The 26,696-nt window shown below is 43.6% G+C and overlaps 1 protein-coding gene across 6 annotated transcripts in view; it reads right to left on the bottom strand.

The window, feature by feature from the left end:
• SLC29A1 (solute carrier family 29 member 1 (Augustine blood group)) overlaps positions 1-26,696 on the bottom strand; it is a 128,122-nt gene that overhangs the window by 62,051 nt on the left and 39,375 nt on the right. Inside the window, exon 1 of one of the 6 annotated variants that reach the window (XM_061624848.1) lies at positions 19,255-19,360. The exons of 2 other annotated variants lie outside the window; for them this stretch is intronic. The gene's annotated coding sequence lies outside the window, so the exon portion shown is untranslated. Of the gene's footprint in view, positions 1-18,374; positions 18,960-19,041; positions 19,217-19,254; positions 19,361-26,696 lie in introns of those variants that run through there. 3 more of the 6 variants (XM_061624839.1, XM_061624843.1, XM_061624845.1) reach the window with 3 other exon arrangements.

The raw sequence follows: 26,696 nt of genomic DNA, 5'->3' as shown, positions 1-26,696 counted from the left end.
CTCAGAGGAATAAAGCTGTGGCTGGCAGCAAGACAGGGGATGATCCCAAGCGGGGGGGGGACTAAAAAGGCACTTGAAAGGAATGGAAAGTCAATACATGGGAACGAAGAAAGCAGCAAGAAAGAGGAGAAGAAGCTAAGAGAGAGCACATGAGAGTTACACTGATTATTGACAAATCTGGATTGACACAACAGGCACATCCATCATATTAAGATATGCATATTGATTTTTAATTGTATTTTTATTCCTTCTATCAATTCTTACTGCGTTTAAAAATACTTTTTTAAACAAATAATATGTTAGGATCTGGCATAGTGCATTACAATTGCTAAACAAGAGATAGAAAAACCATCAAGTGGTCTACCAAGACCCTCAGCAATTTTCAAGTGGTCTGAGAAAGAAGTTTGGGACCCACTGAAGTAGATCATCCACAACAGGCATCTGTCCAGCTTATGTCTGAAGACCCCCAGCGAATGAGACTCCCCCACCCCATCCCCCAGTCAGATAATTGCCTCCGTTTTTGGACTGTACATACCATTAAGAAGTGTCTCCTAACCTTCAACTGAAATCTACGCTCCTGTAACTTAACCCTGTTTGAAATAGTTCTGGCCTCAAGAGCCAATGTGGTGTAGTGGTTAGTGTTAGACTGGGACCTGGGAGACCAGGGTTCAAATCCCCACTTGGCCATGAAGCTCACTGGGTGACCTTGGGACAGTCACTGTGTCTGAGCCTAACCTTCCTCACAGGGTTGTTGTGCAGATTATATTGGAAAGGCAAGAACCATGTTTGGATGCCAGCTTGAGCTCCTTGGAGGAAAGGCAGGATATAAATTTAGAAACAATAATAAGAAGAAGCAGAGAACAATTCATTGCTCTCTTCTGTATGACAGCTCTTCAGGTATTTGAAGAGTGCTACCAGGGCCTCCAGCTGTCCTTTCATGAGTCTAAACGTATCTATTTCCTTCAACCTTTCCTCACAGGACTTGCTTCCAATACCTCTGAACATCTTTGCTGCCATACTCTGAACCACATTCTAATTCATCTACATCCTTCTTAAAGCAGAACTGGACACAGTGCTTCAGATGTGGTCTGACTGGCATGGAATAAAATGGAACTCTCACTTCTCATGACTTGGAAACTATGGCTCTTATAACGCAGTTTAAAATTGCATCAGTCATTTTGTAGCAACATCACACTCCTGATTAATATTCACTTTGTAATAAACAGCAAGCTTGAGATCCTTTTCACATGTACTACTATGGTATTGCCCCATCTTACACATACCTGAAGAAACTCTTAAAATGGTTAAAGAGAGAAGGAAAGCAAAAGCAAAGGGAGACAGAAACACAGTTAGAACCTTAAATGCAACAACAAAACAACTAGTACGTACGGACAAAGAGAACTATTACAATAATTATTGTATAGAAATAGAAGAGGACAACAAAAAGGGTAGAACAAGAGCCCTATTCCAAAAGATTAGAGAAATTAAAGGGAAATTTAAACCAAGGGTAGAGATGTTGAATAATCAACAGGGAAACACATTGACTGACCGAGATGAAATAAAAGGAAGATGGAAGCATACACTGAAGAACTCTATAAAAGAAATGCCAGGATGGCAGATTCATTCACAGAGGAACCGTATGATGAAGAACCAGAATTTTAGAATGTGAGGTGAAAACTGCTCTTAAAATACTTGGAAGAAACAAATCACCAGGAACAGATGGCATACCAACAGAGTTGCTACAAGCTACTGAAACTGAATCTGTCCAAATTTTGAGAAAAGTTTGTCAACAAATATGGAAAACTAAACAATGGCCCACAGACTGGAAGCATTCAATATACATCCCAATTCCAAAGAAAGGTCCCAGGGCATGCAGTAATTATCAAACTATTTATTTGTATTTATTTATTATTTGATGTATATCCCGCCCTTCCTCCCAGCAGGAGCCCAGGGTGGCACTATTGCCTTAATCTTGGTTCCCAATAAGGGTGTGAGACAGGGGTGTATTTTATCACCCTATTTATTTAATCTCTACACAGAACATATCATACAGAAAGCAGGATTGGACCAAGATGAAAGAGGTGTGAAAATTGGAGGGAGTTGTTGTTATGTGACTCCAAGTCGACTACGACTTATGGCAACCCAGGAATCAGTGACCTCCAAGAGCATCTGTCATGAACCACCCTGTTCAGATCTCGTAAGTTCAGGTCTGTGGCTTCCTTTAAGAAATCAATCCATCTCTTGTTTGGCCTTCCACTTTTTCTACTCCTTTCTGTTTCTCCAAGCATTATTATATTTTCTAATGAATCATGTCTTCTCATTATGTGTCCAAAGTATGATATCCTCAGTTTCATCGTTTTAGCTTCTAGTGAGAGTTCTGGTTTAATTTGTTCTAACATACAATTATTTGTCTTTTGCACAATCCATGGTATCTGCAAAGTTCTCCTCCAACATCATATTTCAAATGAGTTGATTTTTCTCTTATCTGCTTTTTTCACTGTCCAACTTTCACATTCATACATAGAGATCAGAAATACCATGGTCTGAATGATCCTGACTTTAGTGTTCAGTGATACATCTTTACATTTGAGGGCCTTTTCTAGTTCTCTCAGAGCTGCCCCCCCCCACTCCTAGCCTTCTTCTGATTTCTTGACTATTGTCTCCATTTTGGTTAACTGTGCCAAGTTATTGATAATCCTTAACAAGCTCAATGTCCTCATAATAATTTGAAACGAATGCTGATAAAAGTTAAAGAGAAAAGCACAAAAGCAGGACTACAGCTGAACATCAAGAACACTAAAGTAATGACAACAGAAGATTTATGTAACTTTAAAGTCGACAACGAGGACATTGAACTTGTTAACGATTACCAATAGGACGTTGAACTTGTTAACAATTACCAATACCTCGGCACAGTCATTAACCAAAATGGAGACAATAGTCAAGGAGTGGGGAGGGCAGCTCTGAGAGAACTAGAAAAGGTTCTCAAATGCAAAGATTCATCACTGAACACTAAAGTCAGGATCATTCAGACCATGGTATTTCTGATCACTATGTATGAATGTGAAGTGAAAAAAGTGGATAAGAGAAAAATCAACTCCTTTGAAATGTGATGTTGGAGGAGAGCTTTGCTGATACCACAGACTGTGAAAAAGACCAATAATTGGGTGTTAGAACAAATTAAACCAGAACTATCACTAGAAGCTAAAATGATGAAACTGAGGTTATCATACTTTGGACACATAATGAGAAGACATGATTCATTAGAAAAGATAATAATGCTTGGAAAAACAGAAGGAAGTAGAAAAAGAGCAAGGCCAAACAAGAGATGGATTGATTCCATAAAGGAAGCCACAGACCTGAACTTACAAGATCTGAACAGGGTGGTTCATGACAGATGCTCTTGGAGGTCACTAATTCATAGGGTTGCCATAAGTCGTAGTCGACTTGGAGGCACATAACAACAACAATCACTAGAAGCTAAAATGATGAAACTGAGGTTATACTTCGGACGCATAATGAGAAGACATGATTCACTAGAAAAGACAATAATGCTGGGAAAACCAGAAGGGAGTAGAAAAAGAGGAAGGCCAAACAAGAGAATGGTTGATTCCATAAAGGAAGCCACAGACCTAAACTTACAAGATCTGAACAGGGTGGTTTATGACAGATGCTATTGGAGGTTGCTGATTCCTAGGGTCGCCATAAGTCGTGATCGACTTGAAGGGACATAACAACAACAACATACATACCTATTTTATTTTATTGAATTTCATTTGGTTAAATTTCAGCTCAGTTTTTGAATCATTTTGAAGTTTGTCCTTGTTAGCTATCACTCCCAGTTTTGTGTCATCTCTTAATATAAGGATTCCTACACCCATTCATCTAAATCAAAGTAATATAACAACAACAACAATAACAATAACAACAACACACTGATTTTCAAAAATGGAAGAGTACCAGGGCAGGGTGCAGAATTAATTTATGGAATTTGCTGCCACAAGATATGATTGCAACTAGCTTAGATGGCTTTAAAAGGGGGTTAGACAAATTACTGGAGGTACAGTGTATCACTGGCTATGTATGACAGCTGTATGGAACCTTCATGTTCTGCAGCAGTGTACCACTGCATCACAGTTACTGGGGAGCAACAGATGGAGAGAACTATTGTCTTCAATGTCCTGCTTGTGGGCTGCAAATGATTGGCCCCTCTGGGAAACAAGACCCTGGACTAGATGGACCATTGATCTGATCCAACAGAGCTCTTCAGTCTCATGACACTTTCTGTGATTTCATTGCCTCATTTGTGAAGAGAACCAGAAATATTCCATATGCACAGCTTGTTTATGATGCAACCCCATGCCAGTCCTATTTTATCCAGATATTGGGCCTTAATCTGCATGGATCATCAGCAAGATTGTTGGGAAAGCAAGCATTGAGGCCAAGATGCCAGCTGTTTCCTACATGTCACCCAGCAGGCAAATCCTACTCACACCAGGTTCTGTGCCAAGTTGCTGAAGGTGTGGTCAATTTGAATGTGAGGCAGGGAGAGCCCTGAATCAGGCTGGATAAACAGCAATGTTAAATCTTGTGACATCTCTTGTCAGCTGTAAAATCTGGGAGGCTCAGCCAAAAATTTTGCCTAAACAGGATCAGTCTTATGCTAAGTGAGATTGACTATGCAGGACTACTTAACCTCTAACAAGGTGCTGGGGAAAATTACCTTGGTGAATGTAAACTGTCCTTAGTCATTCCACAGTTTAAGAATAGACCTCAGCGAGGGCCTCTCTTAATGCCGCAGCTGAGCTACAAAAATATTCCCCAGAGACCTGAAGGGACATGGAACAGAATCATCATAATTCGCAATGCCAAGGATCACTTAGAAGGATCCATGAGGGCTAAACTGGTTTATATCTGTGGTGGAAGCATAGCCTAAAGGGATTTCTACATCACAAATAATTCCTTTTAACAGCAAACTCAGGGTGGTTGAATGCGAATAGGATTGGAGCCATAATGAAACAAGGGGAAGGTGTCAACAGACTCAGGTGAACTCTAAGATTTCCAGAAGTACTAGAAAATCAAAGGGGACAAACCACCAAAACAAATGAGCATGCTCAGTAGCCTCAGAAAATAAAACTGAGAGGGAATTAAATGGAGTATGCTGGAGGAGGGCATGGTTGGCTGGCACACTGAACAGGAAAATTGCTTCTCAAAGGTGAGGGTACACTGCATGCTAAATTAGTTTCCTCTAAAACCCCAAAGGAAGAAATATTCTCAAACCATGGCCTAGTGAGGACTGAGCATGCTCAGTGGCCTTTAGGATCCTTAGAATGTTAAATGTCATCTTGAAAATAAAAATAGAAAACTGGCAGTGGGGGAAGAGTGAATTGGTTCCATCCTGAAGGAGGACACAATGGGAATGCTAAACAGAAACATTCCTGTTACGGGGTGATGACACACTGAAGATTTGGTACAGATTTCACTTGTTTAAAAACTGGTTTAGCTGTTAAATCTTCCCAAAAGGTCTCCATCAATTGCAGTGTTTTGTAAAAGAACCGAGAGTTCTGTATTAGAGAATACCTTCCAGTTTACAACTACAATTTTCAGGGTGAGGGGAGAGAGAGCGAGATAACACAACAGGACTCGCAATTAAACTAGGTTACATTTGCATTGTACATGAACTTTAAATGTGTAGTAAGGTATGTCAGCAAAAAGCACAGCTATAATTACCAAAATCAGTAAAACTTTACTAAAGAATCTATTGGGATCGTGTAGTCCATAATACGCAAATCCTTTCCTTCTCTTGTGTTGCTGTTATACAACTTCAATGCAATTTGCGTGTTCTGAAGGGGGTTGCACTCCCTCTAAAGGAGCAGGCCATCTTTTTCATTAAAGGCTCAAGTGACCTGTCGCTGAGAGTGCCTTTTAGCAGCTTTGTCTGATATGCTAGCTACTGCCGTATCTGGATCAGGATAACTTGGCCACTGTAGTCCACTGGGAACCTCAGGACTACATTACTGCAATGCACTCTATGCGGGGCTGCCTTTGGACCTAGTCTGGAAACTCCAGCTAGTGAAAAATGCAGCACTTAAGACTGCTGATGGAGGCAGACAGCCAACAGCATGTGACACCTCAGCTAAAACATCTGCACTGGCTGCCCATGTGCTACCAGACCAGATGCATAGTTTTTGTGCTAATATAGAAAGCTCTGAACAACTTGGGTCCAGGATACCTTAAGGACCATCTGAGCCCTTATATTCCAACTCAGTCACTGAGATCATCCAGGGGAGTGCTGTTAGTTGTCCTCTGTATTGCAGAAGCCTGACTGACCACAATGAGAGCCATTTAGCATCACTGGCCCCATGTGGCAGAACACTCTTCCAGCAGAGATTTGACAGGCATCCCCAGTTTTGACTTTTAGGCATCTCTTGAAGACCTTTTTACGCCAAGGGCCAATGCAGCCATCTAAAACCTTTTTGATTAGCCAGTAATATTAATGGTTACTTTGTACTGCTTTTAATGGTGTTTTATGTTTTACTGTATACATATTGCCCTGATATTTTTGAGACAGCGGTATATAAATACTTTTATAAATAAATAAATTACATTCTATGGAAAACACTACTTGTTAAGCACTACTTGAGAGGGGGCTGGAGCTAGCCAACCATCTTGTATCCTATGATGGTAGATAGCCTTTGGATGACAAACTAAGGCTCCAGAAAGACTGGAAGGCTTTACATAGACCCACACTTCCAGCTACAGAACTGGCATTCTCTTGGATTTCTTGACTTCTTTTGATAGCAAGCCTGGCTGTTGTTAAAGAGTGCACATGCAATGACCAAACAGCAGACTAAAAAGCATGATCCTGTTTCCGCTGCAAGAGCGAAGGGGGCTTTTTTTCCCTTTTCAGCTCAGCAAAATGAAATTACAGATTAGCTAAAATGGCCTGGCATTTTCCACAAGCATAAATGGCCTGGGTACTTGCCCCAGCAATCTTTATCTGAGAAGCATTTCCATTACCATCATGGTATAGTTTTCCCAAAGTAAGATACAGCAATAGTACAATCCTATGTCTACTCAGAAGTACACCCCACTAAGCTTAATGGGACTCCCAGGTCAGTGAATGTAGAATTGCAGCCTTAACAAGCTTCCACAACCACCTCCTGAAACAACCTGAGACATTTCCACATCCACTGCCTTCTCTCTCTTTACATGTCTGACCAGATGATAAACAGCAGCAAAGCATTTACAGATGGTTACCAGGAAATGAAAAACAAGTGGGAGTAACTTTCCAAACAAATTTCATATAAGGAAATGTAGCTACTTTGGTTGCATCAACAGGTGTGCCAAACCTAAGCTTGATTTCTGTCGCAAGAGACAGATGCACAAAGATTTTCTGCCACCTCCTATGATATCTGGTTCCAGAGCACTAAATGATTTCCATAGGCATAGCTGGAAAACAACAACAAAAACAACAGAGACTTGTGGCTAGGAATGGGTAAGAATTTTGATTTAGTTCACATTTCAAGCAGAATTTATCAAATTCCCACTTTCCGAAACAATGAGAACCAAAACACAGCCATCCTTCAAAATTCGCATTTATTCGAATTTTGGGATGCAGTTCGCCAGCTAAACAATATTTACAAAAATGCATATATTAGGGGAAACTGTGCATAAAAATGAATACATGAGTGAAAATGACATGCAAAAAGGCATGATATGAGAAATGGCTTGCAAAAATGTGTACCTTTGGCAAAACTGCCTACAAAAATGTGTTTATTTGGAGAAATTTCATGAGGTTTTTTTTAAAAAAAATCAGATTGCTGCAGAAATGTAGAGGCCAGAATTTAACATTAGAAAAGTGAGAAACTGAGAGAACTGAAATTGACAGATCTTTCCATCCCTACTTGTGGCACCTTAAAGACCAACAAATGTATTATGGCATACATTTTCATGGACTACAGTCCACAGCATTCAGATGCATCTGATGTGGACTGTAATGTAGCCCTTGAGAACCAGATCAGGTTGTCTGGAACTCAACCAAGTTAGCAGCCCTGGAAAGAAGATTCCCAAAACTAATCTCAAAATCTGTTAAGTAGACACAAACAGTTATCAACATTTCCTGTGATAGATGGACTTCCTCTCTTTATCACATTATCCAATAATATTAAACAGCTGCTACCTTCAATAAACCCAAAAGGAAAGAGAGGCTTGTGCAGGTTCTTGTTGCTCCATCTTTAGAAACTGACTCCTCCCTGAAATTTCTGTGTAATCTGTATTCTAGGTGTGATCTTGAATGCTGATTGGGCGTAATTAACTAGGGTGTTGCAATAAGAGAATCCTCTTGTTACAGGGCTTGTATAGCCAGATCTTAATAGTTTGCCCAGTGATGAGGGGTGGACATATGGATGGGACCAAAGAGATGCCACCAGCAACATTGATGCATAGAAAACGGTGCAACCTCTGAATTTAATGTAATGGTTAATTTTATGAAGTGATTCATAAACACTTCTTGGGAAGCAACAGTATGCGCCCCAGCTGACAGAATCATTCTTTACATAGCTGTTTTGTCCCTAGGTCCCTAGGTCAAGAGTTTCCATGCTCTTAACTTTTTGGCGCCAGGTCTGTTATCTTTTCGGCGCCAGGTCAAGGCTTTCCTCTTCTCCCAGGCATTTTAGCATGTGTTTTTACATTGTTTTTTAAAAAATGTGTTTTTAAATTTGTATATTTGTTTTTAATGTTTTTAATTGCTGTAAACCGCCCAGAGAGCTTCAGCTACGGGACGGTATATAACTGTAATAAATAAATAAATAAATAAATACTCTCCAAGTCCTAGAGAGCACAGGAGAAGATTGTATATTTAATAACAGCTGAAGAAAGCCCTGCCCCTTCCTGTTTGAGAGCCCTTTCCTTTCCTGCTTCTCTGGCCCTATTAGAAGGCTCCATCCCCATCATGTTATAAGTGCAACATGGGTCAGTCATACTCAACAGAATCAGCTTTCTGTAGTAGGTGGTAAAAGGTGATGCTTTTATCCCTTTCCCAATGGATCCTGTAAAGAAATCCTGGCAGGTTATGGGAAAGGACCCAGCATTTTGTGCTGGGGCACATCTAGTAAAATGGAACATCCCATTGCTCCTAAAACCTAATTTAAGAGGCCTTTGGATTTGGGAACAGCTACTAAGACTTAAATAGAACTCTTGAAGGTATAGAATATCAACTCCCCAACTTAAATAATATTGGACAGAACAATCCAACTCAGTGGAAGCTGACAGAAGGGGTGCCAGCGGAGGAGGAGCTGGCAGCATCCATTTGCTGTTTGGGAGCCACTAGGCCAGCACAATGTCGGCTCAGCTGGGCATGAGCAGAAAAGAAAAAGGTATCTCTCACAAATACCCCTACTGGCGAGTAAGTGCTTCCCACTGACTTCCATTATCAGTGTTTTCTTAGACAGACCTTTTTCTTGGCATAACTTTGGCCTTGATCAGCACTGAAAATGGAAGCTGGATGTTGCGTAAGTCCCCTGACACACCCCTGGAACTCTCCTTTTTCAGGCCTTCTGTGGCACCCCTTCCACCAGCCTGTGCTTCCCTGGCAGACCCCCGGCTGAGCTGGCAGGGTCCTGGCTCCACTGCTGACCCGGGGCGAGGAGCTTCTGTCAGCGGAGCCCAATCCTGCAGGCTTATCTGGGGGTCCACCACATCCAACTCCCCTCAGCCCGGTGTAAAAACGAGTAGGATTGTGCCCTAAATCAGCCATGTCTAATCTTTTTGGCAAATGTACCACATATCAAGTTCACATTATAAGACTTGCTACTAGTACACCACACTATCAATGGTGTGCCTTAATGTGGTTTTGCCACAAATGAGGGAACAGGGAGGTGTGCAACACTAGGCTATACCCAAGTCCAGAAGTGCTACAAACGCCTACTATCTGCTTTTATCATAGCTAAAGCCATGGCTGGCATTAAATTAACCAGGTATTGGGAGCATATTGTGGCCCACTCTGGGAAGATGACCTTGGCAACAAAGATGGGGCCAGGGTAAAAACGAACAAATACAAAGAGCACAATGACGACAGAGCATGTCCAGAGTGTCTTGGTTTCTGCTAGGACTGTGTAAACACAGCTTGCTCACACACATCTGAAATCAGAGCTTGGAGATAATTAATTCCAAAAAATGAATTACTTGTACTTTATTACTTTTTGAGGAACAAGTGGGTGACTTCTTTATGTTTTGATTGTATAAGAACAATGAGTAATTTTAATACTTTTCAGGAGAAATAATAATGTTTCCAGCATTGCTTTGGGGCGTTACTGGGGGGGGGAGCAGCAAAGTCTTCTGCTCCTCTGATTTGTGGATGAAAATAATGTGCCCCAAACTGGGCTTCTGTGCAGCGTCACTCTTCCCTCGTGCTCTGTGGGTGTTTCAGAAGCGATGAGAAAGGAGGTGAAGAGCAACACGGGGTGGAGAAAACAATTGTTTAAAAAATGGATGGTGGTAGAGAAGAATGGAGTGGAGGGAGAAAGGAACCAGAGGGCAAGAACGTGGATGGAGGAGGAGGCAGCAGCAGTAGAATGGAAATGGACTGTGGAGATGATGACTTGTGTATGTGTGTGTGTTAATACTGTGTTTGCACATGACGGGTGAAGCAGCCTCCGCCACCCTATATTCTGGCTATTTTGCTGCACTCGCAGTGCTTAAACCTTTTTGTACCCCAGGGGGAAATGTTTGCTTGGGTGGGTGTGCCCTAGTTGGTGGCAGGGAGGGTCCCAGAAGTGGTTAGTGAGAGAGATGACGCTTGATGGCTCTGTGGGGGTTTGCACTTGGTTTGACGTGCAAAGCTCTGAGCGGCGGCATCTGTCTCTCTCCCTGCCTCCCTTACCAGCAGAGTGACCACCACTCAGGGCCGGCTCCAAAGGGCAGCCAGGTGGGGCCCTGGCCGAGGGCCCTGCAGCCCACAGAGGCCCCTGAAGGGCCCCTTGTTATGGTGAGGGAGTAGTGCTCCCCTTCTGCAGCAGGTTCCCTGCCGCACATCGCAGAGAGGGAGCTGCCCGCCTGCTCGCCCACCCCACCTGCTCTCCCTCCGCCCCCGCTGGCTCCCTCGCTCGCCATCCCGCCCCCCACCTACTCACTTACCTGCCATCCCACCCCCCACTCGCTCACCATCCTGCCCCCTGCCCGCTTGCTCACCTGCCCACCATCCCGCTCGCCTGCCCAACCTCCCGCTCCTCCACCCGCCTGGTAGGTGGGGCGTGCATGTGTGCGCCAGGGCCCAGGGTAGGCTGGTGCCCATGCCGGCCCTGCCACCACTGCTATTTTATCAATAAAAATAATTATTCTACTACCTCTGTGTTTATTTTTAATGTTGTTTTAGGCTACTTAGGTGTGCAGCAGCCAAGGCCAGCACCTTGTAGGTGCTCTAGTTATTGTTTTTTTAAAGTAACTTAATTGTAATTGTAGTTATTACTTTTGAGTAACGGTAAAGTAATCAGTTCCTTTCAGAACAATTGTTATGGTGATTTATTCCTTTTTGGGGCCATGTAACAGTAATTGTAATTTATTCCTTTGTAAAAGTAGTCTTCCAAGTTCTGTCTGAAATTAGGGATAAATGCATCCAAGTCGGTAAGTGGGGCTCTGAGGCAGAACTGAGCCTTGGCACATTTCATTTTAAAAAAAATAAGTACAGACAAGAAGTCAATGTACAGATTTTGCACTGGCTCAGTAAGGCTAGGTATTTTGTAGAGCAGGAGTGGCTAAAACATTTTTTGTGGCCCCCATTTGTCATTTACAAAACAAATTTTAAAATTACATTTTTAAAAAAATAGTTGATTGTTCCTGGGGGTTCCTGCTATGATGCCATATTGGTCACCAAAGCCCCTCCATTTTTTAAAAAATATTTAAAACAAATTATTTTAATGATTGCTCCTGTAGCTCCCTTATAGCGATACTGATCCAAAATGTGTCCTTTAAAAAATAAATTAAATTTTGTTGCTGAATTTAAGAATGATTACAAATGATTTAAAATAGTAATAGCTGATGGGAAAGACTTTTGGAAGGCAGCCTTGAGAGAACTGTAGTTCTTACCATGTCCACATTTACAATTTGGCCACACCATTTTGACATGTAGACCCCCACCCCTCAACTGAGGGTTGACCAGGGTTAATGTGGCCCTGAGACCAAAAAATTTAGCCATCCCGTTGCAGAGCTTAGAATTTCTGTTCTGTCATTCAAGTGGTTTGGCTTCCCTTTAGCCCATGCTCAGCATGCACTTTCTCTGCACATGATCAAACTACATGAGCCTAATATGAGAGGTCATCGTTTGAGCCACATGCAGAATACTCTGGGGTAATATCCTCCGATTTCCTATATCAGACACAGCAAAGAGGCTAGTGAGGGAAGATCAGGATATTGTCAGAATATTCATAATGCTGAGTGAGCAGTGAAGTGGCCAAGTTTGCTGACGACACTAAATTGTTCAGGTTGTTAAAACAAAAAGGGATTGCGAAGAGCTCCAAAAAGACCTCTCCAAACTGAGTGAATGGGCGGGAAAATGGCAAATGCAATTCAATATAAACAAGTGTAAAATTATGCATATTGGAGCAAAAAGTCTGAATTTCACATATACGCTCATGGGGTCTGAACTGGCGGTGACCAACCAGGAGAGAGACCTCGGGGTTGTAGTGGACAGCACGATGAAAATGTCGACCCAGTGTGCGGCAGCTGTGAAAAAGGCAAATTCCATGCTAGCGATAATTAGGAAAGGTATTGAAAATAAAACAGCCGATATCATAATGCCGTTGTATAAATCTATGGTGCGGCCGCATTTGGAATACTGTGTACAGTTCTGGTCGCCTCACCTCAAAAAGGATATTATAGAGTTGGAAAAGGTTCAGAAGAGGGCAACCAGAATGATCAAGGGGATGGAGCGACTCCCTTACGAGGAAAGGTTGCAGCATTTGGGGCTTTTTAGTTTAGAGAAAAGGCGGGTCAGAGGAGACATGATAGAAGTGTATAAAATTATGCATGGCATTGAGAAAGTGGATAGAGAAAAGTTCTTCTCCCTCTCTCATAATACTAGAACTCGTGGACATTCAAAGAAGCTGAATGTTGGAAGATTCAGGACAGACAAAAGGAAGTACTTCTTTACTCAGCGCATAGTTAAACTATGGAATTTGCTCCCACAAGATGCAGTAATGGCCACCAGCTTGGATGGGTTTTAAAGAAGATTAGACAAATTCATGGAGGACAGGGCTATCAATGGCTACTAGCCGTGATGGCTGTGCTCTGCCACCCTAGTCAGAGGCAGCATGCTTCTGAAAACCAGTTGCCAGAAGCCTCAGGAGGGAAGAGTGTTCTTGCACTCGGGTCCTGCTTGTGGGCTTCCCCCAGGCACCTGGTTGGCCACTGTGAGAACAGGATGCTGGACTAGATGGGCCACTGGCCTGATCCAGCAGGCTCTTCTTATGTTCTTATGTACCACTCTGGCACCTGCCAATTATAGCAAATTATCAGCATGCCTGATCCACAGCATAATTTTTCCATTTCTACACTGCTCATTCATGGTAAACTGTGGTTTATGGTCTACCATGTCATCAAAACATGGCCTACATCTAATTTGTTGGAGTGTGTACAAGAGCACAATGGTGTAAATCCAGTGTTATTTCAGTGTGGGGTGAAACTAAACATTCATCTCTGGTTAGAGATACTGAAACTGAGATGTAAAAACAACCAATGAAATGTTCCAAGAGTGCTGGTGCGGACACAGTCTGAGCTTGTGAGCAGCACAGATGTTACCTTCATTTCAGCAGCTTCAGCATCACTGTTTTACAGTGACTGTGGAAACAAAAAGTGACAACCCCACCCATGGCCTTTGGTCCTCATGTGTAAAATGAACACAAGGATCCTCCCCTGTTGCTTAAGAGTCAACTTTCAGGCTGTAAGTCTATGAGAGAGCTCAGCAGTAGGTGCATACAAATATTTGTTCCAGGAATCTTATCAGTCATCGAGTCATTAATCTCAATCTCTATATAACATCTCGTTCTTTCTTTACCCCAGCCCCCACAGCTTCTGTGCTTGCAGTTCCCAAGCATGGCTGGTGCCTGCTTGGTACACTGGTGGCACAAATCCTGTAGGGCAAATAGCAGGTATGCAATGACAGTGTTGCAGAGCTAGGTGCAAAAACCAAAACCTACTAGTGCCTAGCACAAAGCCTTTCCTCAACATACAGCTTCATAGAAAAGAGCAATTCTTGCCTGTGTCTGCAATAATATAAGCCTACCTGAGAGGAACAGTCTGCATCAGAGGCTCCTGCTTCTGGCCCACCAGATTGGTGGCTATCAGAGACAGGGTCTTTTCAGTGATGAATTTGCACCTTTGGAACTCCCTTCCTAGGGGGGTACATATGGTCCCATCATGGCAAGTTGTTTTAATTTGATTGTTTTATTGTATTTTAATTATATGTGTTTATATTTTACTGTTTGTATAATTGGTCTCTATACTTGTGGACTACTTAGAAGCCTATTTTGGCAGTAAGTAGTCTATAACAATAAATAGCAATATCTTGGGTACACCACAAAAACATGCATTGGGCAGCCAGGCTTGGGGGGGAAAAGTCCAGTGTGGTGCATTGGATTAACAGGCTGATTTAATTGGTTCAAATCCTCACTAAGCGCTCAAGATAAGTGAGTGATTTTGGCCTGAGCACCCTCTCTTAGCCTAATCTTATCTCACAGATTTGTTATGAGCATAAAATGGGGCTGGGGAGAGAGAGACATGAATCATACTTTCCTAAGCTCCTTGGAAGAAAAGCAGGATAAAAATGTGAGATATATTATTTGGCTCACCCCTTCATTTCTCCTGTGTGCATGTTATTTTTAAAAAAATGATACAGATACCTCAACACACCAGGTAGAAATAGATACGCTAATGCTTTAACATGCATCTTCTTCTACTGTATTTGTTTCATTTATATCCCAACTTTTGTTAACGATAATATAGGAAGAAGTCACAATGGTCACCACCAGAGTTTCACTGTTCCGGATGACAACCCGCATTTGTTGATTACTAACTGACTTGTCAGTAAAGTAACATTGAAGTCCCATGTTTTTCTTCACATAAAATTGCTTCCCAAGTCCCTTTGCTAGAAAATGGGAAGTTTGCCACTGAGAGGAGTCTGGCAGGGACTGATCTCTTGCTTCTTACACTGTCAAACGAAATATAATTAATAAGAGATATTAGATTGCTGGGTACCAGGGACAGGGCTGCATTAGTGGTGTTCCTGCACTTATGGAACATTCTCCTTCAGCAGATACAACTGGCTTCACCTTTGGAAACTTTTAAGGAAAAAACCAACTGTATTTTTGGAAACTTAAGGAAAAAACCACTTATTTCAGTATGTTGTTGATTCATTGTAGCTGCCTTTGTTCATTGTTTATGTATTACCTGCTACTGCTCAATGTTAAGGGGTACAATCTGGCTTTAATTAGATGATCACACTATTCCATTTCAAGATAATGACTGTATTCTTAGGAAATCTTGTATGCTATTTTGGAAGGGCATTTGTACCCTGATAGGCCATATATCAGGTAATAAAATATAAATGATTTGTATGCAGAAGGGCCCAGGTTCAATTCCCATCCTCTATCTCTTGAGCATCAGGGCTAGAAATGACCCCTCCCCCCCCCCCGACTCTGAGAGCTTGGAGATCTTCAGCCTATGAAAGTACACATCACCAACACAGATGATGTGTACTTTGGCCTAATTCTGCAAAAGGCATCATTATGGAGACAATAAGGTACTGCAGTTGCTCAAGGATTTGCCTCTTTATGCAAACCTGGGTTGAATCCATTTTTGTTACTGCTGAAAGATCCAGCAGTAATGCTCCACACTGCAGAGAAACAACTTTTTAAAAAGGGACAAAATTGATTCAACTTCAGTTTTTGTTGTCCAAATAGTAATAGCTGACTGACAATCCTTTTCGCATGCACTGTCTTCTGTATTCTTTTAAGATGACTGCATGGGATGGTATGAAAACATTTTTCTCTGCGGTTGTTAAATTGCACTAGAACTTTGGGATGGAACAGAAGTAGTGTTACTGGCAGACTTACAACACAGTAAAATAAGTATGCATAAAAAGCAGCCTAGCATAGCTAGGAGGGGGGGGTTACAGTGTTTACTTCTGTTTTATTATCATCATCCGAAAGTACAAAAGAGTATTCAAAAAAGAAAAATAGTTTGACTGCTCACTGGGGCAGCAGCCATTTTTCCTTCTTCATCCCAGAATCCCAAGGGTGTAAAATGGGATGCAATGGGCCTGCAATCTCCGTCCCAGACTATCTGTAAGTAGACCTTGCAACTATAATATCTAGCCTATTTTCTACTCTTTAAATTTTGCCTTGTCTAACCACCAATCTGTGTAACATCTTGCCTGATGGCAGAATTCGAAACCTTGCCACATACTTGTAACTTTTAGGTTCATCCTAATCAACATTTAACTGTGGACTTTGGAGTTGTTTACTTATGGACCAACATAACTATCCTTCCTTTCTTTAAGTACTCAGCGTACAAAAGCTTAACTACATAGTATAATCATAATGCTTGATAAATTATGCAATGCATAATCATTATATTCAATAAATCTATAGTTTTACTTGCAACCAAACTACTACAAGTTGTTCCTCCTTAAGGTCCCACCCTTATCATACAATTCATACTATGCACAAGAACCTGAAGCCTATGCCAATCCAAATTCCTATTAAATACCCATTTATTTCCTTCCTACTTCCTCACTGTCATGTCTCCTGATGCTTTGGTACTGGAATGCTTCCAAAAACTATTCTTGCTGCTTATAGCTTTGAGTTGAAGATGCCCTAAATAACTAATTCCTCTGGTCCAATAAAAGATACTGTTTTACCACTGTTAAATTTCTCTGCCATTTAGCACCAAGTGTGCTAGAAGCTGCAAAATAACAGAAAAGACCACAAGCCAAACTAGACATGCTAACTGTGACTTCACATTTAATGCACACGTTTCTTTAAATGCAAATAGCAATTGCTTGGGTGGTGGTGGTAATTATCATGATCTCAGCAGCATGAGCAGGGAAGCTTAAAGAAAAATTCCTCCTCTGGTGCTATTTGCATTGGGATTTACTCACAATGCAAATCAGTTTCAGAAGATTTTTTGCCAGGAGCACAGCAGATAAGGAAAGTAACTCCCCTTTCACACCTGCTGAGATCCTGATTATTGTCTAGTTTGACCTTCTGTCTGTATTTGAGTGATAAGGACTGAAGAAAGGTTAGGAACGTGACAACTAATGGCCAACTGAGAATCAGGTTTAGTGAGTATAATGTGCATAAAGTTTAAAAAGTGGATCCAGAATGAGGGCTTTGACATGAAAGCAATTTAAGGTTCCCTTCACAAGTTACCCTTTCCCTTATCTCTCTGCTCTCCTGTCTTAATTGATCCCTGATCAAAATCTTAACTTCTCCAGTTTGACAACTCTCCACCATCCGAAGGACTCATGCTCCTTTAAACAACCCTGCCCTTTCTCTTTTGGTGCCCCTTATGCCTGGAACTGCCTCCAACAACACTTGTGTGATGCCACTTCTCATATCTGGGGGAAGAGCCATAGTTCAGTGGTAGAGCACATGCTTTGCAGGCAAACCCTCCCAAGATTCAATCCCTAGCATCTCCAGGTACGACTGGGAATTAAAACTATCTGAAACCCTAGACTGCCACTGCCAGTCAGTGTAGACAAGGGGTTAGGGAACCTGTGGCCCTCCAGATGTTGTTGGACTCTACCTCCTCTGGTATTGACAGTACTGAGCAAGATGAACCTATGTTCTATGTTGGTACAAGGCACATTCCTAAGTTCCTACTTGATTCAAGTCACTCCCCAAAATCCATCTCTGGCAAAACCCCATGCCTACTTAAAAGCCTAGATTGAACAAGTAAAAATAACACATATTCAAATCTCCTTTTCCTCTCTCCCTCCCTTTTCTTTGCAACTTCTGTGCTGAATTTTAGATTATAAGTTTCTCAGCACAGGGGCATGTTCTTTTGTACTCTGTAAAGGAGAATGCACATTGTTGCTTTCTATATATAAAATCACTTTTTAAAATTTAAAATCCAGGAATACTGGACAAGTTCTGAGAAAAAGCAACATTCTGGCACATATTTAGGTTTGGAAGTTCCCAGAAGACACTTCAGTGACACCACACAGAATGCTTTGCACAGGTAAACCACCTGCAGTTGTACCTGTGCAAAAAAAAAAAAGGAAGTGTGCCCCAAAACAGCTCTCATGGCTCTCATGCGCCATTTACTCTAACTACTGCGACGTGATATGGAATCGCTCGATGAACAGAAGAGACACTCACCACAAACATGATTGCCATTTGGAAACAGGACAGCAGTTCCATTTAAAACGGACAGCAGCGCTGCGATACTTCAGAAACAATACAGAGGTTCTAGAGTGGGCGGGGCTTGTTGCCAGAATGTTTCGAAGCGGTCATTTTAGACTAGTTAGTTCAAAGAAAGAGAATGTCTCACATGCTTAAATTTCTAAGAACAGAATATGACTCCTAAGTGGCGAGGAGAGAGCCCCCCTAGGCCGGGCCTGCTGCCCAGTGCCCACTGGCATTCTGACACCACTTCCCGCCACCTTCGGCTCTTCGCGCCAACTTCAAATAACGCCAGAAACCACCATTACTCTATCAACCGGGCGCCAAACGCTTGCTTGCGGGCGAATTACACGGCCCGATGCCAAACCACGTTTTCAGGAGGCGGCGGCGGCACCAGCGGGGGACACTGCAGGGATGCAGACTTCGAAATGCAGCCCTAAACTGTTGAGCGCTAACGCAGCCAGCTTTGCGTTGCCGTGTCGATAAAGCCTGACCTACTCCTCGAGTCGCCTACTAGAGAAAAAGGAGCCGAGCCTGCTAGAGTTGGGATGCCAGGTTGGCATCTCTCGCCTCGTGGCCAGGGAACAAGCCTAGCAGGAATCCGCCCCCAGCCTTTCTGCCACTCCGGGAAAGCAACAGGTACCTGCCCTTGTTTCCCCGCTCCCCTCTTAGTCGTTCAAGGGAGAGAGTTTCCTTCCGACGCGAGGCAGACAGTTTCTATGGAAGGACTGCTTCTTGCGGATCACATGGTCTGTAGCCCAATCGTTCCTCCGTGCCCAGCGGGCTCTCTGCTACCGTCCAGCCGCCGATAAGCGGCCAAGAGAAATGATTCCTTCCGCGGACCAGCACCACTCACCTGCACCGACTCCTCCGATATCGCCGCACTCTCCAATCTCAGCGTGCTAGAGCTACCGCATGGCCCTTCCATACAAGGGGCTGACCCCCGCCGAGGTAACCCCGCCCCATAGCAAGGCCCTCCTCCTCCCCTCTCGCGGCGTTCAGCTTAAGTCAGGGACTTCTTTCGCTTGCCGCCGGCGACTCCTTTCCACAGGACTACATGGGATGCATGCAATAAGACACAAAACTTCCACGAAAACCACGTTCTGATACCCGTTCCGGGCTATAATACGCTTTTACGTAAAATAGCCCAGAATGGCGACTTCCCAATCAGCCAGACCCACCAAATTCACCAGTCCCACACGACTAGATGGGATGCATGCAATAAGACACAAAACTTCCACGAAAACCACGTTCCGATACCCGTTCCAGGCTATAATACGCTTTTACGTAAAACAGCCCGGAATGGTGACTTCCCAATCAGCCAGACCCACCAAATTCACCAGTCCCACACGACTACATGGGATGCATGCAATAAGACACAAAACTTCCACAAAAACCACGTTCTGATACCTGTTCTGGGCTATAATACGCTTTTATGTAAAACAGCCCGGAACGGCAACTTCCCAATCAGCCAGACCTACCAAAATTCACCAACCACACATGTTGCTGCCTCTCCTTTTGTTGGGAAATGGGAGATAACACAGGATGAACTCAGAACTTGGAAGTAACTAGTTACAAGTAACGAATTACTTGTAATTCATTACTTTTTTTCAGTAACGAGTGGGTAATTCCTTTACATTTTGATTGTAATAGAACTAGGAGTAATTTTACTACTTTTGTGGAGTAATTGTAACTTTTCCAGAATTACTTTTGGGCATTATTTGGGGGGGGAGCAGGGGAAGTCTTCTGCTCCTCTGATTTGTGGATGAAAATCATGTGCCTCAAACTGGGCTTCTGTTAAGTGTCTCTCTTTCCTCATGCTCTGTGGATGGGCAGGAGGCGATGAGGCAGGAGGCGGAGAGTGAGATGGGGTGGAGTGGATAGCGGTGGTGAAGAATGGAGTGGAGGGGGAAAGGATCCGGAGGTCAAGAACATGAATAAAGGAGAAGGAGGCAGCAGCAGAATGGAGATAAAGAACTGTGGGGGCGAAAGATGACACACACACACACACACACACACACACACACACACACACACACACAGAGAGAGAGAGAGAGAGAGAGAGAGAGAGAGAGAGAGAGAATACTGTGTTTGCACTTGGCACACAAAGTGGCCTCCACCACCAACTCTGGCTACTGTGCTGCATTTGCAGTATTTTAACTTTTTTGCATCTCAGGGGAAAATGTTTGCTTGAGTGAGTGTCCCTTAGTTGGGGGCAGGGCAGGGTCTGGGAGGTGGTTAAGTGAGAGAGATTATGCTGGCTGGCGGGGGGGGGGGTTGCACTTGGTTTGCCATGCAAAGATCTGAGTAGTGGCCTCAGCCTCCCTCCCCACCTCCCTTACCAGCAGAGAGACTACCATTGCTATCTTATGAATAAAAATAATTATTCTACTACCTCTGTATGTGTTTGTTTATTTTTAATGTTGTTTTAGGCTAGTTAGATGTGCAGCAGCCAAGGCCAGCACCTTGTAGGTGTTTTTTTTAAGTAACTGAAATGTAATTGTAGTGATTACTGTGGAGGAAAAGTAAAGTAATCAGTTACTTTCAGAGCAGTTGTAATTGTAACTGTAATTACTACTTTTTGGGCCATGTAACTGTAACTGTAATTTATTACTTTTTAAAAGTAATCTTCCAAGCTCTGGATGAACCGGGAACCTCTGGGGTGATCAGCAATACCCTTTCTTGCTGTTTGTAGGTCCACTAAGCAGCACTATTGGTGCTGCTACCAGGTTGCGAATGGCTGGTGAATTGGGGAGAGAGAGACAAAGAGAGATTGGAGGGGCAAGTCAGCTGGCAGAAGGGGGATAGAAATAGAGTTTGCCTTCTGTGAAATAGATGTGCTATCACAGGAAAAAACTGGGTTCAAAGAAGTGTTCTTGTGTGCTTGGGCTCAGACTCCACCTCTGTCTTGTGTTCAAGTTCTGGGCCAAACCTCACCAGTTTGCTTTCTGTGAAATGAGTTTCTGACATAACTAATTTCAAAATCAAGGTTATTAAAGTCTGGAACCTGTGGGAGGGACTCCCACTCATTGGGCAGAGCGCATGAGGTGGAGGCAGAAGAACCTTCCAGTCAAAAGGCTCTCAGGCAAGAAGGCTGGAGAACAGGACCTTGGACAGCTACTGCCAGTCTGAGGGCCAAACTAGATGAGAAAATGGGCCTTGTAATGTGGTTGCTCTGAAAGCTTGTGGCCCAGAGCATTGACTTATACAGTTATGCATGACTGATGCATTTGATTGACTTGGCTGGTTCAGATGTTGTTCTGGGCTCTGTTCAGAAAGATGTATTATTGCATGGAACGTGGCTTATGTGGAAGTTTTATGACTTTTTGCATGAATCCCATCGAGTCATGTTGGACTGGTGAATTTGGTGGGTCTGGCTGATTGGGAAGTCGCCGTTCCGGGCTGTTTTACGTAAAAGCATAATATAGCCCGGAATGGGTATCGGAACATGGTTTTCGTGGACGTTTTGTGTCTTATTGCATGCATCCCATGTAGTCGTGTGGGACTGGTGAATTTGATGGGTCTGGCTGACTGGGAAATCGCTGTTCCGGGCTGCTTTACGTAAAACCATATTATAGCCCAGAATGGGTATTGGAACGTGGTTTTCGTGGAAGTTTTGTGTCTTATTGCATGCATCCCATGTAGTCGTGTGGGACTGGTGAATTTCAGAGGTCTGGCTCGCTGGGAAGTTGCTGTTCTGGGCTGTTTCATTCCGTTCTGGAGGGCATTCTGGTTGTTAAAGGGTTAATAAAAATCCTATCGGAATGGTTTTTGTTCTTAAATGTTGTTCTCAAATGCCTCTAACACATCCCAGTGTTTTTGGCATCAATTTATTTTATAAAGGGCCCGTTCCGGCCTGTTCCGTTCCATTCCGGGTTTTACACTGTCCCAAAAAATTGTCAATCAAAATTTATTTTGAAGTCGGAGTTGGTACATTTCTACCGACTCTGACCACCCAAAATTGCTTCCGACTCCACGACTCCGACTCCACAGCCCTACTAGAAGCCCTTCGTTCAAGATTCCCGTTGAGGTAATGGGGGGAGGAGGTCGGTTCTGCATGTGTCTATAGAGTTTCACATATTCCAGGAACGTGTGGTGATGCTCAAGTGACCCAGCACTGTCTGAACCGAGAGCTGTTAATTCTCCTGTGCGTGGGAGCTTGAGATTGTCCCTGTGTTTAAGAGTCCCGGACTTGGAGCAGGCAGAAGCAGGTATGAAATCCCTGCTACTCCGTGGATCTCACTAGGTGACTTCGGGCCTGTCACTCGGCTAAATCCACCTCGCAGACGGTTGCATGGGATAAAATAGCAGAGCTGTCCTCAGAGGACAGAATATAAATGCAAGGCACTCGTCATGACTTACTGCATTTGAGTCAACATTATTATTTATCTCCTTTCACACAAGTGTCTTAAGACCACTTACACTGAAGTGCTAAAAACACACACACACAAAAGTAGATATATTTAAGACAATACAAGACAGACAGACATGACAGAGACCCATTCATCCAGCTGGGAAAGCTCACTGGAACAAACATGTCTTCAATTGTTTCTGGAAAGTGCAGATAATGGGTGTCTGCCCTGTCTCAACAGGAATGCTGATCCACAGAATAGGGGCAGCCACACTGAAAGCCCTGCTCCAGATTACTATTGAGCAGGCTTCTGATAACTTTGGAACTTGGAGAAGCAGCACTCCGACAGACTGCAATGACCTACTGGGCATATAAGGGAGAAGGCAGTCACTCAAGGAACCTGGTCCTGAGCTTGTCTAGTACCACACCTGGACTTTGGCCCCAATCCTAAACATGTTTTCATGGACTTTAAGCCCCATTCATTTCAATGCACTGTAAATATTCTTAATAGTGCAGCATTAGTTGGAATTGATTGCCTCTCTGCATACCTCTCCTTGGCACCTTCTCTCACCTTGGCACCACCTTCAGCCAGGAAGTCTCCCATCATCCTTTGGCTGGCACTGGGTCTATGCAACCTCTCCTTCCTTTCTCCTAATTGGCACACATTTTGCTCTGCCTGACAGCTGTGCCACCCCTCACCCACAGTCTCTTCCCTTAGTGCTCTGCTTTCCGCCTCAAAGCACTCCACATTCTTCTGCTCTTCAAGGCACAGACACGCTTCTTTTTCCATTCAGGAACCCAGATGACAAAGTGGGTTGTTGGTATTTCCAAACACAGCCTAGGACAGAGTCTGAATGTTAATAAGGCTCCAGAGCCTTATGCTACACACAGAAAGTCTCTCCCCTCCTTCTTATTTCACGAACCACTCTCTGCCTTGCACACATTATACCGGCAGGAGGAGATACCAGGGTTTACTTGCCTTTCCAGACAGGGGTGGTGCCAACCATGACTGGGCCCTTGGGTACCAGCCTGCCCTGGGCCCTTGGCACTTGCCCGCACCTACTTCTCCCGCTGTGGTAAATGCTGGCAGTGCTGCACAAGCATGCCTGCCATCAACCAAGATGGCAACCGAGGCTTCCCTAAGGGGGTGATGCCTCTACTGCCATCTTAGTTGATAGCACGCGCATGCCTACCATCAACCAAGATGGCAGCAGAGCCATCATCCCCTTAGGGAAGCCTCGGCCTCCATCTTGGTTGATGGCAGGCATGCACACAGCGCAACCAGCATTCACCCCAACGGGAGAGGTAGATGGAGCGTGCAGGCAGGCAATGTGGGCCTGCACAGTTGTAGGGGGGTGCCTGGGAGCTGCGGATTGCAGAACGGGAGTCCTACCCACCCACCCTAAGGAGGGGCCACAAGGGCCCTCTGCCAGGACCTGATTTGGTCACCCTCTGGTGCCAGACCAGTTTCCAGAGATTTGCAGGGCATCAGCAGCATCTTTTTAAAAAGCAGCCTGTAGAGCAGCCTGTAGACAGGGAAAGTAGGTGAGCAAGTGCACGGTGGCCCAGCCATGCTGGGCTCAAGGCTGGGGATGACGGAAGGGGAAAGAAGGTGAGTGACATGTTCAACCTAGCCTCACTGGGCTCAACACAGGTGGGAGAGAGGGAAAAGGGCAAGGAAGGCGAGCGGTGTGCCATGGTCCAGCCATGCTGAGCTCAAGGCCAGCAGGACTGAAAGCAACAGCAAGGCAAGCAAGTGGTGTGCTTAAGTGCAGCCATGCTGGGCTCAAGGTTGCCAGCGGGGGGAGAAAGGGCAAGGAAGACAAGGGACAGGCAGCAGCCCACAGAGCTGCTTCATGGGAGGCCTTAGCATTGCTACCATGAGGCCTCCCTTTCCTACAGACCATGTGCTGTGGAGGGAGGAAGGACGTACTGTGGGCAAGACCAGTTGGAGATTAGGAGGAGGGATGGAGGTGCCTTGGCAACCTGAGACAAAGGGAGAGGAAGGGGTTGGCATGCAAAGCATGCATAGGTGGAGCACCTAGTAAAATAATAATCATACAGAGAATTCCCACCTACCCCCTTTAACTCAAAAAAATTATATGAGGATCCCTACCAGGGAATGTAATCAATCCCCAATCCTAGGAAAAACATGATGCTAGTATTTGGAAGTGATTAACTTTTTCTATAGGTAAATAATTCAGGGTTCTTGCAACAATATCCATTAAAATAAAAAACCAAAGCAGCAATATCCACAGCTGCAATTCTAAATCATTCATTTTGACAGTAAATCCTGTTGAAAGTCAACCAGCCTTATCTCAAGAAGAGTGGATTTCAAAAAGAGGTGCAAAACATTCTTAATCCTCACCCTGCAAATGACAAGCTTTAGCAGTTTCCTAATCCAGAAACAATATTTATTTATTTATTGTTTTATTTATATCTCACCCTTCCTCCCAGCAGGAGCCCAGGGCAGCAAACAAAAGCAGTAAACATTAAAACATCATAAAAACAGACCTTAAAATACATTAAAACAAAACAACTTTAAAAACATTCTTTAAAAAAGCTTTAAAAACATCCTAAATAAAAAGGGTTAAAAAATATTGTTTAGAAAAAAAAGTTAAAAAAAAACATATTAAAAACAATTCCAACACAGATGCAGACTGAGACAGGTCTTAAAAGGCTTGTTGAAAGAGGAAAGTCTTCAATAGGCCCCGAAAAGATAACAGAAATGGTGCCTGCCTAATATTTAAGGGGAGGGAATTCCACAGGGTAGGTGCCACCACACTAAAGGTCTGTTTCCTATGTTGTATGAAACTAGCATAAATGGATTATGAATTAAAATGATGAAAATAAACTCAGTCTATTTTGTCTGCAAATATCTCCTAATTAAACTGAGGAAGCAGCGTTAAGAGTCTTTAACTCTTCCCACACATCATTTCCCAGATCTATATGTCCGCTTACTGAAGCAGTAATTAGTTCTGTTGGGGAGGGGAGAAAAATATATTCTACATGTAACAGGCACCAAATGCAAAGCTTACTCTCAAAGGCTTGTAAAATGACCTGCTCATCACAAAGTTCACCAGTAGTTGTAATCACAAATTCATTCAGGGCTGTTTCCCCAAATGCCTCTGCTGCTCTGAGTACATCCTCAAGTCTAGCCACTGTGCACTTTTCCAAGGGGACATTCTGCCATGGCCACAAAGGATTTTGAGAACAGAGAAAGAGGTACAAACCCTCTGGTTGTTAGTGTTCCATTAGCCAGGAAGCAAGGTCATAAAAATCAGCCAAGCTAAACATTTTGGCACCAATGGCTGATGGGTACATTATCAGGACACCTTCACTAGCTGATTGCTCTCATGGCATGCCTGAATAACTGTCCCATACCTTAGGGCCAAACTAGTCAAAACTTTGGAGATCCACTCACATCCTTAAAATGTTGGCAAACAGCCGCTGTTGGGGGGAGGGGGAAAGGTGGTTAACTCTTCCTGCACACACACCCAGACACACTTTTTAAATCATAAATGTCCCCACCCTAAAAAGATGCTATTTGGCCCAACATATAGAAGGACTATCACATTGGAAGTTGCCTTATACCGAGTCAGATCAATTCGTTTATCTACCTCAGAACTGCCTACATTGACTGGCAGTGGCTCTCTAGGGTTCCAAGCAGGGAGTCTTTCCAAACCCTACCAGGAGATGCTAAGGACTGAACCTGGGAGCTTCTGCCTGCAAAGCAGCTGCTGTGCCAGTGAGCGATGGTCCTTTCCTAGCCCAGCCAAGAATTCTGTTGAGCTTAGAAGGTCCTGCTTTGGAGAAGGAGAGTCTTGCAGGATGTATGGGGCGGGGGTTAAATTATATGGTGCTAGAGAAAGAGCTATGGTTATAGGTGGAAGAAGAAAAGAGAGGTAAAAGAGGGGTTTGCAGAAAGAAGAGAGTGTATGCTATGG

This window comes from Rhineura floridana, chromosome 4, assembly GCF_030035675.1.
Source record: "Rhineura floridana isolate rRhiFlo1 chromosome 4, rRhiFlo1.hap2, whole genome shotgun sequence".
In the NCBI taxonomy this organism is placed as follows: Eukaryota; Metazoa; Chordata; class Lepidosauria; order Squamata; family Rhineuridae; genus Rhineura; species Rhineura floridana.
Note: the sequence above shows the minus strand (reverse complement) of the source record. Positions and strands in the feature narration are given on the sequence as shown.